This window comes from Sceloporus undulatus, chromosome 2, assembly GCF_019175285.1.
Source record: "Sceloporus undulatus isolate JIND9_A2432 ecotype Alabama chromosome 2, SceUnd_v1.1, whole genome shotgun sequence".
NCBI classification, from domain to species: Eukaryota; Metazoa; Chordata; class Lepidosauria; order Squamata; family Phrynosomatidae; genus Sceloporus; species Sceloporus undulatus.
Window position 1 is genome coordinate 152539865 of NC_056523.1, and position 18257 is coordinate 152558121.

General features: G+C 39.0%; 1 pseudogene; it reads right to left on the minus strand.

Annotated features, from left to right (window-relative positions):
* Positions 1–17892: 17892 nt before the first annotated feature.
* LOC121924541 lies at positions 17893–17960 on the minus strand (annotated as a pseudogene).
* Between the last annotated feature and the right edge of the window lie 297 nt (positions 17961–18257).

Here is an 18257-nt window from a genome sequence, read left to right on the forward strand (position 1 = left end):
ACACTTGGAACTGGTTAAGGAGCCAGGGAACAGTTTTTCTTTCAGTTGTCCTCATTACGATTCCTATTGATCTTACTCTTGCTGTTGTATTTCAATTGTTCAAAAATATATTTTGGCTGAAACATACCCCAGGGCAGAATATGACTTTATGTTCTGGTTGGGGGGCACCCCCGGTGAAAGAACTTAAACACTCCCATTGTTGTTGTTGTTGTTTTATTATTATTATGTTGTTGTTGTTGATGATGATGATGATGATGATGATGTTTGAAGTGACTGGAACATCACTTCTGGTTGCTGCCCGAACCACTCTCTGGTCCAGTCAAGGTATGGCAGACCCAAAATTCCCACTTCCTTCAGCATGTGCCCAGCCCTGATTTAACAGACAAGAAGATCAGATGTCTAAAACAGTAAGCTGCCTGTACAAAATATACTCCTCCCCGCCTTCTACTGGAGTTAGGCAAAATGGTGTGTGAATCTGCAAAGACACCAGATCCATAACTGAAAATCAGGCCTGAAGGACAATGATTTCATTTGTAAGTGTCCATGAGTCCTGGGTTGGGGAAAAGCCTGATATAAATGATGATCCATGATTGTGTCATGACTGATTATAGCAAAACTGAATATTTTCCTAAAATCCACCCAACCAGGTCCTGATTTTGTTTGTATTGTGTTTGATGATGATGGTTTAACTGTAATTGTTAACAGTTGCGGTTTTTATAAAAATATTCAGGTTGTGATGGCGGTGGTACAGACTGCCCCAAAAGGACGGCCTGCCAGTGCCTGTTTTCCCCCAGAGGGAGCCTCAGCCCCTAAACTGAGGCTTCCCAATGGTGAAAAGTACCCGCGGGCGGTGGCGTACCAAGTGTGCCACTGGCGCAACTCGTTACGTAAGTGCCATGCGGCACTGTCAGCTGTTGCACGGCACTTACATAACAATGGCAGCACCCATGTATACAGAGCACTGCCATTGTTATGCTCTTGTCACATGTAAGGGCTGCGGGTGTGGGGCAGTCCGCCTCAGCCAACCCCTAGCATGTGACGAGGGCGCCTAAAGGCCCGTATGTACCAGGCCTAAGACTGTATGATTTAGATCATAATGCCTTTGTGCAAACAACAATATTTTCTTTCTGGACTAGAGCACATTTTGGGCAGTAGAAATGGGGGCTGAAAGGAGAACTGGTGTACCATCAGCATTGTTAGTGATATCAACATCATCAAAAAAACAATAATTGTAACAATTTTCCTGCCGCTGCTGGAACAAGTCCTTGAAACCAATCAGTGTATGTAAGCCCCTTTTACAATTTGGGATTTATTCAACAAATGCAAACATATTGGCTTTGCACAGAAAAAAAGCCCTTTTCTATGTAGGAAATGCATTTTTGCACAAAAAATAATGGTTCTACTGAATACCATATCCATGCAGTACCAGTGTCATATCTATGCAGATGGACATAGATTGTGTTTAAATCAATGATGTACTGTCTGGAAGTCCATCATATCTATGCAGATGGCATACATGAGTTTTAAATCACTTGATGCTACTGTCTGAACGTCCATCATGGACCTGCCTATCTAGTACTGTTCTGTTGTGAATGGCCACTCCCATACTTAAGCTGAATATGAACAAACAGAATTCATAGTGTTTCAGCCTGACTACCTGTAGCCCCACTTTCTGCCCTTCATTGTGTTATAGGGTTACACTCTGTCTCAGTTGCCAGGTTATCGCTGGATAATTGTTTCTCCCTACACCCTTTATTGGGGCAAACTATTATGGCATGCAACTTCCATCTTTTGAACATTGGTAGGATCCATAGGTTTATAACTGCCGAGACTGCCCAGTTACTTGTCCAGGCCTTGGTTATTTCATGTTGAAGTATTGTAATAGCTTACTGGCAGATTTGCCTTCCTGCTCTCTTACTCCTTTGGTTTAATCCAGAACAGTGCTTTCTCAGTTGTCTTAAATCCTCCTCAATACTCTGTCTCTTCCTCTCATAGATCCTTCCACTGGCTTTCAGTTCAGGCCAGGACTCATTATCAGCTTTTGATCCGAGTATTTAAGGCCCTGGGCTTTAAACTCCCCTCCCCCACCATATTTGGCAACTTGGCTAGCATGGTATGTACCATCTCAAAATTTAAGATCTGCAGACAAAGGATTATTTGCAGTTCTGCCAATGCGTATGACTTGGCAGGCTTCAAAGCCTTTCAGGATCTGACTCCCGTGTTTCTGGAACGGCCCTTCATTTGCACCTCTGGCTGGAGGAGGATCTGATCCACTTTTATAAAGGTGAAGACCTTTCTCTTCAATGCTCTGGATTAAGTACTTAGCATACCTAAGTGGCTGAGATGGTAGTGACTGAGGTAGATTTGTTTGTTTTTCTTTTAGCATATTAATTTTTAGTATTTTCATTGGTTTTTTATTGTATATCTTCTGAACGCAACGCTTTGGTGGAAGGGCGATTAAAAAAACATTATGTATTATAACTGGAAAAAGAATCCTGCTCAGAATAGCTGTTTTCTAAGCCAATCAATCATGTGTGAATTTTGCATAGATAAACTCCTCAACTGCAAAGTCTTGTCCATCTAAGTTCTTTACACCACAGTTATGGGGCATTCTACCCCCTCATTTTTCCAATTGATTTCCATTCCAATGAGGGGGAAGCTCTTGAATAAAGTCTGCTCAGGGAATCTAGATCTTTTTTATATGAAATTTTAGAACTTTTTTAAAAAAGAAAAACTAGATGAAGTAAGTGTTGCTGTGTATCAAACATTATACCTCTCCCGCCAGGACTTCTTCTGCCCAGACATAGCTTTTGCTCTTCAATGGCCCTGCATGGACTTTTGCTGCATGGCACGACTAGATCCTCTTTGTGTGAGTATCCCCCTCTGCAGTATTTTGAAATGCTTGCCCCTTTTTGAAGGAGGAACGTGGATGAGGGGTACCATGCTGGCTATCCATTGAGGGTACAGTGGTGGCTATCTGCTTTTCTCTGAGTAGCCAGTATTTAACAGCACTACAAATATGATACTATCAATGCTTCTGCTCACAGTGGTTACCCTCCAGTTGTACACCACCACTCATGAATATTTGTCAGAATTGATTTTATTGGTTTTGTTCTTCCTTGTATGTGTTTTACAATATGAATTCCCTATGGGTTAGATTATTGCAAAAGTTGCACATCCTTGGCTCTTTCCCCACTCCCCAAGGAAACTCTTTTATAACTAGGGACCAGTTAGACTCTGAACAGCATCAAGTCTCTGTTTTCTCGGAAATACAGAGCTACCAAAATTTCGACAAGTCAGCCTGTGTGCCCCACCAAGAGATTGATAACAAACCCACATTATTTTTCTCCTCCAATAAACACTCCACAATATAAACTTCATCTGTCAAAATACTGGCATGTTTTGTCCAAGGCAGAGGAGGTCTTTCTACTAAAAGAACTGACCTGAACTGGAATTTTTCTTCTGTTTGGTTCTCACCAATAACAGAAAAGAATATAATTGCCAAATTCAGTATTCGGTCATAAGAAGTAGCCTTCTATCTGTTCAGCTCACAGCATTGCTGACTAGCTCAGCTCCCTACACAGTTTTTGTTTGTTGTTTGTTTGTTTGTTTTGGGTATCCCCTCCTTACTGAAATACCAGAGATGAATTAGGCGTAATCTTTGTGGGGTTTTTGGGCTATATGGTCGTGTTCTGGACGAGTTTATTCCTGAGTTTTAATTTGTTTATTTTTTTATTTACCCGCTAAACACATCAGGACTCAACTCTCCAGAACACAGCTACGTAGCCTGCAAACCCCTCCAAAAACTATGGGCTGCTGGCCATGGAAGACTCTGACTACTCATTGAATTAGATATGTTTTCCATCTTTTCTCCCAATCTAAAATAAAGTTAATACATTGTAATTATGGTAATGCTTTTTCACTGCTTATTTGATTATCAGAATGCTTTTCAAGTCACTTATACACAAGAAATCTTGAGATTATCTTGTCAGAATGCCACCTGCCTTGAATGCACACTTTATTCTGAAACGCTCTATGAATAAGATGGAAAGATGTTTTAAAAAAAACATTTGAAAACAAGATAGAAAAATGATAGACACGTTTTTAATGTAAATGTTGGGAACCCCTTGGAAGAGATCTTGGACTTACTAGTCACAAAATTTTAAAAAGTGTTTTGTTTCTGTTTCTGTTCTGGTTTGTTTTTGTTTTTGTTTTTTGTTTATTTTTTGGCATATAACACAGTATTTTTTTGCACAGGGAACAGCATTTTCTCTGCAGAAATTATATCGTGTTAAATTACTTTCTGTGCAGAAAATGTGAGTTGTGACTTCTATTCAAATGTCAGAATCCTTGCACAGAAAAACAGCATTTTTCTGCAAAAATTATTTTTGTGCTGGAGATACTTTACTGCACAGAAAAAATGATTGCACGACTCTGTGCAGGTACAAGCCCACCTTACTCAGTTTGCAAGCAGTTAGAAAATAAAAAACCTTGCACAGGCAGCATGTAAAGGGGACCCATGGTCTGCGATATCTTTACACTAATGCACAGAGCATGGGAAATAAGCAAGATGAACTCAAACTCCTGGTACAACAAAGCAAATATGATATAATATGCATAACTGAAACCTGGTGGGATGAGTATCATGATTGGAATGTAGAAATAGAGGGGTATAGCCTTTTTAAGAGAAACAGTCCAAACAGGACAGGAGGAGGAATAGCATTATATGTCAGGGATATTTACACCAGTGAAAAGATCCAGGTCATCCAAACTGGAAGCCAGGTGGAAAGCATCTGGATAAAAATTAAAGAGGGGGGGGCAACAGGGATGTTATTGTGGGAGTCTACTACAGACCTCCAAGTCAGATGGAGGAATTGGATGATGTCGTTCTAGAACAGATAACCACACACTCAGAAAGGAGACAACTATCATGATATTTCCTGTAATTCAAACTCAGCAAAATCCTCAAGGTATAGCAAATTTCTCACTTGCCTTGAAGACAATTTCATTGTCCAAAAGGTGGATGAGGCAACAAGGGGGGCATCTATTTTGGATCTGATTCTAACCAACAAGGATGACTTGGTTAGTGGGGTGCAAGTGGTGGGATCCTTAGGTGGAAGTGACCATGTTCTCCTGGAGTTTGCTATACAGTGGAAAGGAGAAGCCAGGCATAGTCAGACATGCATTCTAGACTTTAAGAGAGCTGATTTCAATAAACTTAGATAAATACTGGGGGTGATCCCATGGTCAGAAATACTAAAGGAGAAGGGAGTTCTGGATGGATGGGAATTTCTCAAAAGGGAAATACTGAAGGCACAATTTCAAACATTTCCAGTGAGGAACAAAAAATGGGAATGTCTCAAGAAACCAGGATGGATGACAAAGGAACTTTCAACTGAGCTAAGTTTGAAACGGAACATGTATAAGATATGGAAAAAGGAGGAAATCACGAAAAAGGAATTCAAAGAAATAGCAGGCATGTGTAGGGGTAAAGTCAGAAAAGCTAAAGCGCAGAATGAACTCAGGCTTGCTAGAGAGGTTAAAAACAATAAAAAGGACTTGTTTGGATATGTCTGCAGCAAAAGGAAGAAGAAGGAAACGGTAGGGCCACTGCATGGAGAAGATGGCAAAATGCTAACAGAAGACAGAGAAAAGGCAAAATTACTCAACACCTTCTTTGCCTCAGTCTTCTCAGAAAAGGCAAAGGGTGCTCAACCTGAGGATAATGGAGCAGAGGACAGAACAGGGGAAATTCAGCAGAGAATAAGCAAAGAGATAGTACAAGAATATCTGGTTAATCTAAATGAATACTGTATAACTACATTCAACAATATTAAAAGAACTGGCAAATGTAATATCGGAGCCATTGGCAATAATCTTTGAAAACTCCTGGCGAACAGGAGAAATCCCAGCAGATTGGAGGAGGGAAAATGTTATCTCCATCTTTGAAAAGGGGGAAAAAGGGGGATCCCAACAATTATTGTCCAGTTAGTCTGACATCAATACCAGGAAAGATTCAAGAGCAGATTATTAAACAGAGAGTCTGTGAACATCTAGAAGGCAATGCCATAATCACAAAAAGTCAACATGGGTTTCAGAGAAAGAAGACTTGCCAGACAAATCTAATCTCTTTTTTTGATAAAATTACCAGCTTGATAGATAAAAGTAATGCTGTGGATATAGTATATCTTGATTTCAGTAAGGCCTTTGACAAGGTTCCCCATGACATTCTTGAAAACAACCTTGTAAAAAGTGGGCTAGACAAGGCAACTGTTACGTGGATTTGTAATTGGTTGACCGGCCGAACCCAAAGGGTGCTTAATAATGGCTCCTTTTCATCCTGGAGAGAAGTGACCAGTGGGATCCCACAGGGCTGTGTCCTGGGGCCAGTGCTATTCAACATGTTTATCAATGACTTGGATGACAGAATTGGGAGCATACTTATCAAATTTGCAGATGCCACCAAATTAGGAGGAGTAGCTAATACCCCAGAGGACAGGATCAAGATTCAAATTACCTGAATAGATTAGAAAGATGGACCAAAGCTAACAAAATGAAATTCTTAGTTTTTTGTGGGTTTTTTGGGGTATGTGGCCATGTTCTAGAAGAGTTTCTTCCTGATGTTTCACCAGCATCTATCACTGGCATCTTCAGATAATGCTTTCCTGGAAAGGAGTTGGGTATAAATATATACTGTGTGAACCTGGGAAGGCAGGAGTGATTTGTATGTGTATTGTTCTGTTGCTAATGGCAGGCCTCAGAGTAGGAGGGTCTGCCAAAGAGGATTAGTGTCTGCTTGATTAGTGCTCATTGTCTGCTGGGAAACCCATGACCCTGGGAGATTTTTCATTTGCATTTGTTGAGTCTTCATCTTGGTATTTTTCAGGACTGGTAGCCAAGTCATATTGAGAAGGGAGCAAGCTTATTTTCTGCTGCTCCAGAGACTAGGACCCGGAACAATGGATGCAAGCTGCAGGAGAAGAGATTCCACCTCAACATTAGGAGGAACTTCCTGACAGTAAGGGCTGTTCAACAGTGGAACACTCTTCCTCAGAGTGTAGTGGAATCTCCTTCCTTAGAGGTCTTTAAACAGAGGCTGGATGGCCATCTGTCGGAGATGCTTTGATTGTGATTTCCTGCATGGCAGGGATTTGGACTGGATGGCCTTGTGGTCTCTACAACTCTACAATTCTATGATTCTAAATAAGCCTTAATCAAAAGGTTAATCTCTGTTTCATATGCCTTGAGCAGGGAATAAAGCTTTTTGTTAAAAGAAAATCAAGCTGTATTTGTTTGTTGGCATGCCAATGCAAAGTTTTATGTGTTACCACTCAACTACTGTGCTCTTAATATCATTGTTAGGCTAATGGTAACTGTACCTTTTGCATTCCTTCTGATCTCATTGCTTACATTCCCTTGTCATGTACTCACCAGTCATGTGAATATATTCTTCCTACTGAGAATGTCCCTTCATGCATCTGATAAAGTGGACTATATCCACAAAATTGCCACACATCTCTTTGTTGTTTAATCCTTTCTGGTTTCTGACAGAAGTCTTGCTTTTTTCAGTTCTTATGCTATTTTGCTACTTTTCTCTTTCCCTTTCTCTTTCTATTTTATGTATTATATAAAGCACTATTCTACTATAAATGTGTAGAGTCCAACTGTTCAGACTATCTGGTTTCCATCCCAAAGAAAATTCTGCAGTTTCTCCTAGTTTTTTTATCCATGCTTGTCACAACCCCCCTTTTAAAATACTGGAAATATTCATAAAATTAAGTGTTTTAGGCCCTCTTTATTCAGAAGGACATGTATGTATTTTGGCTTCAAAACTAAATTTATTTTAAAAAATATTAAGCCAAATATTAATTCTTTTGAAAACAAAAATATCTATTTTGAATTGTCATTTCAAATTAAGGTGGATGTTGAAGAGCCATTGTTCAGCCAACTGTATATCCAAAATGGCTAAATGCTGGCACTGGAGTAGGTACAACATCCTAAGTAAGAGCGGACGTGGTGAAGCCTGTGACCAGTCTAAGTGTTCTGGAAGTACAGTAAATGGCTGGCAGAGCTATGCACTCTACCTCCTATGAAAAGCACTATTCATTTCAAAGGAAGAGGTGGGTTTTTTGTTTTTTTTAAAAAAAACACTATTGAGTTTGGATGATACTGAACACCTAACCTGCTCTTTTTCAGCTGCTAGGGCTGGTCAGGCTAACCCACTCTTTCATATTCTGGGGATGAAGTTGTACAGTTATTTTACGATATCTGCATCAGAAGATCCCAACTTGATAAGAGACAAAATGTTTGGTGGCTGAAAAAAATGTAGTATTGCTTTATCAGGAACGTTAACTAAGTGACTAACAAGCAATCAAATGAGCTAAGCATTTAGTTTCATCAGTCTCATTCCCTCTCCCTCCAGCCCCCATAAAAAAGACGTGCAAGGAAACTGTAACTACCACTGGTATTTTAATTATTGTGCTAAATGCTTCCTGATCATATACTCAGTTTTTTAAAAATGTGAATGTGTTTTGTCATAATTATTTTATTCAGTCCCAGAATAAACAATATTTCCAATCTGCTCTTGATAAAACCACAAGATACAAGAAATCTAAGTGTAAATTTAGCCAAAAATCACAATCTGGCTTTTCAGAACTATGTCATTGATGGTGAAGAGTATAATTATTGGTATGAGTCATACTTTGGGGGAAAAAATTCTGCAAGAAAGCACAGAACCTCCTCATACAAAACACTCAAATACCTAGCAACCACAAAGCAAACTCATACCCTTAAGCAGCATCAGGTCACCTGACATTGACACCATTTCTTCAGATTACAGTTGAGTTAACAGATTCTTCTATTAAGAAGAGAAGCTACTTTTTGCAAGGGTACCTGTGGAGTACCTGTAGTTAGAATGCAATTGGAAAGAACTATACAACATTTTGTACTGAAAATAAGACTTGTTTTACCAAAAAGTTAAAGTTTAATAAAGCAGTGAAAGATATATCTTGATTTCTATAGTTTTCATCATATTAGCACAGGATGAAATAGAAAGATGTCTTCAAACCCAAGAGATGTTAAGTTGGCCAAGACACATCTATCACATCACATCCATTGCTTGTAGGAGTTAGCTGATCCTCACCACCTTCACATGGAAAACAGTAATCCATGTTCTGATTGTCTTTGGACCACTTTGTGTTTGTTTTTTTGTCCCTTCATTTTTAACTTACAGGGATTGTAAGATGAACCTATCATGAAGTTTTCTTGGCAAGATTTTTTTTGGGGGGTGCCTTTGCCTTCCTCTGAGGCTGAGAGAGTGTGACTGAGCAAAAAATGTTATAAATCAAGAGATTGTTTCTTGGATTGTTAAAAGTGAGTAAATTTGTTAAATACTCAAGAGTCAACCGAGCCAAAAATAGTTCACTAATAATTGTTAAAAGAGAAACAAACCACAGTGATTTTTAACATTTTCTTAAACTACTCAACAAAAAAGTATCACATTAAGTATATAACACAGTGGAAGAAAATTCCCCTGCCTAAGTCTTATCAACAGATTTTAAAGAAACCAGAAAACATTTCATTTTTTGTTTTATAGTTACCATGTGTACAGAATATTTTCAATATATTTCAATATCTCTTGGCTTCAACACAGAAGAAAAATATAAAGTTTATTTTTGTTTTAGAAATTCTCTCTTTTTCTCTCTCAATACAGAGAGTGAAGGAAGAAAATGAGACGAGATCCAAAGCAAATATTTGCATGCCTGATATATTATTGCTTTTTATATATTTTCACCCTCAGGATATGTTTATGTTGTGATGCCTATCAAGCAACACTTGGAACTGGTTAAGGAGCCAGGGAACAGTTTTTCTTTCAGTTGTCCTTCATTACGATTCCTATTAGATCTTACTCTTTGCTTGTTGTATTTCAATTGTTCAAAAATATATTTTTGGCTGAAACATACCCCCAGGGGCAGAATTATGACTTTATGTTCTGGTTGGGGGACACCCCATGGTGAAAGAACTTAAAACACTCCCTATTGTTGTTGTTGTTGTTGTTGTGATGATGATGATGATGATGATGATGATGATGATGATGTTTGAAGTGACTGGAACATCACTTCTGGTTGCTGCCAGAAACCACTCTCTGGTCAGTCAAGGGTATGGCAGACCCAAAATTCACCCACTTACCTTCAGCATGTGCCCAGCCCTGATTTAACAGAAGAAGATCAGATGTCTAAAACAGTAAGCTGCATGTACAAAATATACTCCTCCCCGCCTTCTACTGGAGTTAGGGCAAAATGGTGTGTGAATCTGCAACAGACACAGATCCATAACTGAAAAGTCAGGCCTGAAGGACAATGATTTCATTTGTAAGTGTCCATGAGTCCTGGGTTTGGGGAAAAGCCGGTATATAAATGATGATCATGATTGTGATCATGACTGATTATAGCAAACTGAATAATTTTCCTAAAATCCACCCAACCAGGTCATGATTTTGTTTGTATTGTGTTTGATGATGATGGTTTAACTGTAATTGTAACAGTTGAGGTTTTTTAAAAAGATATTCAGGTTGTGATGGCGCGGTACAGACTGCCCCAAAAGGACGGCCTGCCAGTGCCTGTTTTTCCCCCAGAGGGAAGCCTCAGCCCCTAAACTGAAAGGCTTCCCAATGGTGAAAAAAGTACCCGCGGCGGTGGCGTACCAAGTGTGCCACTGGCGCACTCGTTACGTAAGTGCCATGCGGCACTGTGCAGATGTTGCACGGCACTTACATAACAATGGCAGCACCCATGTATACAGAGCACTGCCATTGTTATGCTCTTGTCACATGTAAGGGCTGCAGGGTGTGTGGGCAGTCCGCCCTCAGCCAACCCCTAGCATGTGACGAGGGCGCCTAAAGGGCCCGTATGTACCAGGCCTAAGACTGTATGATTTAGATCATAATTGCCTTTGTGCAAACAAAAATATTTCTCTTTCTGACTAGAGCACATTTTGGGCAGTAGAAATGGGGCTGAAAGGAGAACTGGTGAATACCATCAGCATTGTTAGTGAATATCAACATCATCAAAGAAAGAAACAAGTAATTGTAACAATTTTCCTGCAGCTGCTGGAAAGTCCTTGAAAACCAATCAGTTTGTAAAGCCCTTTTACAATTTGGGATTTATTCAAATCAAAATGCAAACATATTGGCTTTGCACAGGAAAAAAAGCATTTTCTATGTAGGAAATAGCATTTTCTGCACAAAAAATAATGGTTCTACTGAATACCATATCCATGCAGTATCCAGTGTCATATCTATGCAGATGACATAGATGTGTTTTAAATCAATGGATGCTACTGTCTGGAAGTCCATCATATCTATGCAGATGGCATAAATGAGTTTTAAATCAATTGATGCTACTGTCTGGAAGTCCATCATGGACTGCCTATCTAGTATTTCTGTGTGAATGGCCACTCACCATCTTAAGCTGAATATGAACAAAACAGAAATTCTAGTGTTTCAGCCTGACTACCTGGTAGCCCCACTTTCATGCCCTTCATTGTGTTTATAGGGTTACATTCTGTCTCAGTTGCCAGAGTTCTGCTGGATAATTGTTTCTCCCTACACCCCTTTATTGGGGCAACTATTATGGCATGCAACTTCCATCTTTTGAACATTGGTAGGATCCATAGGTTTATAACTGCCGAGACTGCCCATTTACTTGTCCAGGCCTTGGTTATTTCATGTCTGAAGTATTGTAATAGCTTACTGGCAGATTTGCCTTCCTGCTCTCTTACTCCTTTGGTTTTAATCCAGAACAGTGCTTTCTCAGTTGTCTTAAATCTCCTCAAATACTCATGTCTCTTCCTCTCATAGATCCTTCCACTGGCTTCCAGTTCAGGCCAGGACTCATTATCAGCTTTTGATCCGAGTATTTAAGGCCCTGGGCTTTAAACTCCCCTCCCCCACCGTATTTGGCAACTTGGCTAGCATGGTATGTACCATCTCAAAATTTAAGATCTGCAGACAAAGGATTATTGGCAGTTCTGCCAATGAGTATGACTTTGGCAAGGCTTCAAGCCTTTCAGGATCTGACTCCGTGTTTCTGGAACGGCCTTCATTTGCACCTCTGGCTGGAGGAGGATCTGATCCACTTTTATAAAGGATTGAAGACCTTTCTCTTCAATGCTCTGGATTAAGTTACTTAGCATACCTAAAGTGGCTGAGATGGATAGTGACTGAGGTGGATTTTGTTTGTTTTTTCTTTTAGCATATTAATATTTTAGTATTTTATCATTGGTTTTTTATTGTATATCTTCTGAAATACTGCCCTTTGGTGGAAAGGGCGATATAAATAAACATTATTGTATTATAACTGGAAAAAGAAATCCTGCTCAGAAATAGCTGTTTTCTAAGCAAATCAATCATGTGTGAATTTTGCATAGAATAAATCCTCAACTGCAAAGATTCTTGTCCATCTAAGATTCTTTACACCACAGTTTTGGGGCATTCTACCCCCTCATATTTTCAAATATGATTTCCATTCCAATGAGGGGGAAGCTCTATGAATAAAAGTCTGCTCAGGGGATATCTAGATCTTTTTGTATATGAAATTTTAGAACTTTTTTAAAAAGAAAAACTAGATGAAAGTGTTGCTGATATCAAACATTATACCTTCTCCAGCCCAGGACTTCTTCTGCCCAAGACATAAGATTTTGCTCTTCAATGGCCCCTGCATGGACTTTTTGCTGCATGGCAAGACTAGATCCTCTTTGTGTGAGTATCCCCCTTCTGCAGTATTTTGAAAATGCTTGCCCTTTTTTGAAGGAGGAAAGTGATGGAGGTACAATGCTGGCTATCCATTTGATGGAGGTACAGTGGTGGCTATCTGCTTTTCTCTGAGTAGCCAGTATTTAACAGCACTACAAATATGATACTATCAATGCTTCTGCTTCACAGTGGTTACCCTAACCAGTTGTACACACCACTTCATGAATAATTTGTCAGTAATTGAATTTATTGGGTTTTGTTCTTCCTTGTATGTGTTTTACAATATGAATTCCCTTATGGGTTAGATTATTGCAAAAAGTTGCAATCCTTGGCTCTTTCCCCACTCCCCAAGGAAACTCTTTTATAACTAGGGACCAGTAGGACTCTGAACAGCATCAAGTCTCTGTTTTCTCTGTAAATACAGAGCTACAAAATTTCGACAAGTCAAGCCTTGTGTGCCCCACCAAGAGATTGATAACAAACCACATTATTTTTCTCCTCCATATAACACTTCATCTGTCAAAATACTGGCATGTTTTGTCCAAGGCAGAGGAGGTCTTTCTACTAAAAGAACTGACCTGAACTGGAATTTATTCTTCTGTTTGGTTCTCACAATAACAGAAAAGAATATAATTGCCAAATTCAGTATTAGGGTCATAAGAAGTAGCCTTCTATCTGTTCAGCTCACAGCATTGCTTGAACTAGCTCAGCTCCCTACAAGTTTTTTGTTTGTTTGTTTGTTTGTTTGTTTGTTTTGGGTATCCCCTCCTTACCTGAATATACCAGAGATTGAATTAGGCGTAGTCTTTTGTGGGGTTTTTGGGCTATATGGTCGTGTTCTGGAAGAGTTTATTCCTGATGTTTTAATTTGTTTATTTTTTTATTTTGCCGGCTAAACATCAGGAATAAACTCTTCCAGAACACAGCTACGTAGCCTGCAAACCTCCAAAAAACTATGGATGCTGGCCATGGAAGACTCTGACTACTCATTGAATTAGATATGTTTTCCATCTTTTCTCACAAATCTAAAAATAAAGTTAAATAAATTGTAATTATGGTAATGCTTTTTAATGCTTATTTGATTATCAGAATGCTTTTAAAGTCACTTTATACACAAGAAATCTTGAGATTATCTTAGTCAGAATGCACCTTGCTTGAATGCACACTTTATTCTGAAAAGCCTCTATTGAATAAGAATGGAAAGAATGTTTTAAAAAAACATTTGAAAAAAGATAGAAAATGATAGAAAAGTTTTTAATGTAAATGTTGGGAAACCCTTGGAAGAAGAATCTTGGACTTACTAGTCACAAAATTTTAAAGTGTGTTTGTTTCTGTTTCTGTTTCTGGTTTTTTTTTTTTTTTTTTTTGGCATATAAAACAGTATTTTTTTGCACAGGAAACAGCATTTTCTATGCAGAAATTATATCTGTGTTAAAATATTACTTTCTGTGCAGAAAATGATGTAGTTGTAGACTTCTATTCAAATGTCAGAATCCTTGCACAGAAAAACAGCATTTTTCTGCATAAAATAATGTTTGTGCTGAGAGATACTTTCTGCACAGAAAAAATGATTGCAGACTCTGTGCAGAGTACAGCCCACCTTACTCAGTTTTGCAAGCAGTTAGAAAATCACTAAAATTACCTGATGTATAAAGAAATTGGCATACATATATACAATAATGTGTATAATGTTTTGTGTGAATGTAAAAAATTCTCAGTGTTTGTTGTCAATTAAAGTTTAGATTGGAAAATGAGAAATGATGAAGAACTGAAATTCATGGATTTTCCGATCCCAATGTAGAATTTGTTGATAAATGTAAGTGAACACAGACATGCATTTCATACATTACCTGAATGGACTGGTTACTGTTCTCTGCACCTGTGCTCAGGGCAGCAGCATGGCAGCCCATGGTAATCTGGTAATTCGAATTAGGAAAATCAGATTGTAGCAGATCAAGTAAGATATCAATATCTCAGGGCAGCACACCTGTGAGAACCAGTAATGGTGGCAAAGTGACATCTGACTGAATTAACTACAGGAAACTGTATTTAATTCTACACCCTAGATTATATGGTAAATTGGGTATATAATAGACAACATCAGCACTAGTCTTACAGTCCTCTTCTTAGATATATTCTTAGCAAAAGGTATGTTTACTGTGCACAGCAGTTGCTAGAAGACTTGTTTTTTCTTGTTGTGTGCTTTTAAGTAATTTCCAACTTATGGCAACTCTAAAGTGAAGCTATCATGGAATTTTCTTGGCATGTTTCTTCAGAGGGGGGTTACTATTGTCATCCTCTGAGGCAAGTGTGACTTGCCTAAGGTCACCTAATGGACTTCATGGCCAAGCAGGGACTTGAACCCCTTTCCCCAGAGTCATAGTCCAATGCTGAAACCACTACACTATGCAGGCTCACATACTGTTAACATTTAATAAATATGAAGAAGTAGCTATTAGGCATACAAACCTTCCATTATTTCATTTTTGTATGCAAAATGTATGTAATCAACCAAAGGAGATTGTCAGAGGTTTGTGTATTTTTATTATTCTTCTCAGTCTGTGACCTTTATAATGAAAACATCATTAGTATACAAATTTGAGATTTCTGCACAGAAATGTTTTTGTACAGAGATTTATGCATTTTGCCCCCCTAAGTGCACAAACTGTTGCTTTTTAAAAAAAAAAAAGGTTCATAGATGGAGCACACAGAATCTACTATAGAGCACAGAAAGAGGAACTGGAATAGTTGTTGCTGTTTAATAGGCAGTCAGTCATAGTGCAGCAGTTGCATCTGGAGGATGGTTTGCAGGGTGGTTTTGGAGGGCCTCTAGCAAGATGACATAGTTGAAGCTGTGACAGAGCAGAGTATGATGAGTTGGGAAAGCAAGGTGAAAAGGGGGATGAGCCAACATCTTATTTCTTTTTCATAAAACAGAAAGAAAGCAATAAAGCAAAAGGGATTTCCTACAGGTAGCCATTAAATCATTTAGTGAGCAGGTCTCCAGAGAGAGATAGCAGCCCTTCTTTCCTTTCCAGAATGGGCTGTTTCTGATCATTTCTCATGCAATGCTCAGTGTCTTCACTTGAATCTCTCAGGATTGTCTAACTTCAGCTCATGCTACAGTTCCTTTGGAGATGGCCCTTCACCCATGCATCACTTTCAAGGAATTTTGAATGAGTCTCCAGTGACACTGTCCAAGGTTTCTGTTTTTCTCGTGATAATGTGCTAATGGTCTGAGACCCAGAATATATTCTCTCAGCACACCATCATTTGTCAAACACAGTACATGATGCTGAAAATGGGTTGGAAGAAAGTGGGGGAGACAAAGGAGGGTGGATATGGCTCTGCTTTTCTTTTCTCTCTCATTCAACTCTTCCTTAATCTCTTAAACATTTGATTGGACACTGGAAACATGAACAGCATTGAACATTTTCCCCCTCCACTTCCACAGTGGTAGACCACTGATCATCTTTTAAAACAACAATGTAAAATTAGAACATAAAAAAATAAAAAATTCACCACCTATAAGGTAAGAAAATTTGCCATAACGTTTGGGCAGCTACCAGCTGATTCACATTTAGTCATCAGTTTGATTAATAATGTAAAATGTAAAACATCACATTAAGTGTATCTAGTGACAGATCTCTCTTGTGAACAATTCCTGCAGGCTACATTCAGAAACAGTTTACAAATCCTAAGCAAGGATGAATAAGTTGCACAACAGCATGCCTGCATATTTATTGACATTTGAAAAAAATAATTTTAGATGCATGGATCTACTCCTACCCTAAATGTGGCTATAGACAAGGGAAATATTAAGAGACCGTATCTCCCCATACGAACCACCTAGAGCCCTGAGATCCTCAGGAGAAGGCTTTCTCTTGGTCCCACCACCATCCCAGGATCGCCTGGTGAGGACCTGAGAACCTTCTCAGTGGCTGCTCCCACCCTGTGGCACTCCTTTCCACAGGAGACTAGGCTGCTCCCCTCAGTGCTGGCCTTTCACAGGCAGGCAAAGACATTTTTGTTTAAACAGGCCTTTTGAGATCCGGCAGGCTTGGTTTTATCGGGGGATGAGGGTCTTGGAATGTTAATTTTAACTTTGTATGTTTTAAATTTTGTATTTGTAATTTTAATTGTACAAGTTTAACGGTTGTGTTTTATGTATGTTAGCCGCCTTGGGTCCTACTTTGGGAGAAAGGCGAGATAAAAATAAAATAATAAATAAATAAATAAATGTGTAGATTCAGTTGCAGAATGAGAAATTAGAAAAGCAGTGTAGCTGAGGCGCCGTGGCTATCACACTCTTTTCAGGGCGCAAAAAGGCCTCGCTTTTTGAGGCTCCTTTTTGTACCCTGGAAAGGCTGGATTGGGGCTGTGGCATGTGATCCAGCTAGGAAAGGGACAGTGTCTTAGGTCACCATTGCTGCTCTCTCCTATTTATGTCTAAATGCTCCTTTTTTTGTTCCCTTAAGTGTTTGTGTTATGCTTATGAATGAATTTTAAGCTGCTGTCAGCAATAATTGATGCTGAGAACTCCAAACCTCAATAGGGCAATAAGCTAAGGTTGCATTACCAGTAGTTATGTGCCAACATTACAAGCCAGGATAGAATGTTCAGAAAACAGATTAATTCTGCCCTTCCTGACCTTTTTAATATTCATGAAGCTCATAATTATAGAGCCAATTCAGAATAAAGCGAAGTGGCATTCCCAAGTCACCTGTGCTCATTTTTTACCCACTTGTATAATCTGCCTGTGTCTGAGATCCATTTGGCATATGAACTACTGGTTTAATTAAAGCCTTGAGAACTGTTATTCCCCTTTGGCTAAATTTAAAGAAGAAGTATAGCAGTAAAAAAAGAAGGGTGAAAGGGATTAGAAGAGTATTTGGTAGATCTGTTGTGGTGCAAGAAAAAGCTATGGGAGGAGGAAGAGGTCCACACAATTTATTTCTTCTTTGTTGTTTGTTTTCAAAGGATTTGCAGGAGCATGAAGAGCTGGTGTGATAAATGGGAGACCCTCCATTTATCAGGACCTTTTTCCCTGGGGGAGGGGATACTGTCATATGAGGAGTGAGGACATCACTGGGGGTGTGAGGGCAACCTGCCATTCAGAGGGAAGTTAGAAAAGAACCTTCTGCGCAGGGACCATGCTAATCCTCTCTGTATTGTTTCAATTTCAGTATATGTGCTGACAAGCGAGAACTCGGCCTGTGGGCCCACCTCACTACTAGTCAGGGAAGTCGGGTTTGCAGTACATTAAGATTTAGCTGACATGATTGTGTTTTGAAACTGATACTTCAAGTTTGTGACTGGAAGGCCAGTTGTCCTCCATATTGTTTTCTTTCTTTAATGTTCTTACTTTAGAATAAAATGTTTTCCTTCAGTACTCTGCCTCTTCCTTTATTGCTTTTCATGGTCTCAGCTCAGCTAGTGCTTTTCTGATTGTCAGATAATAATAATAATAATAATAATAATAATAATAATAATAATAATAATAATA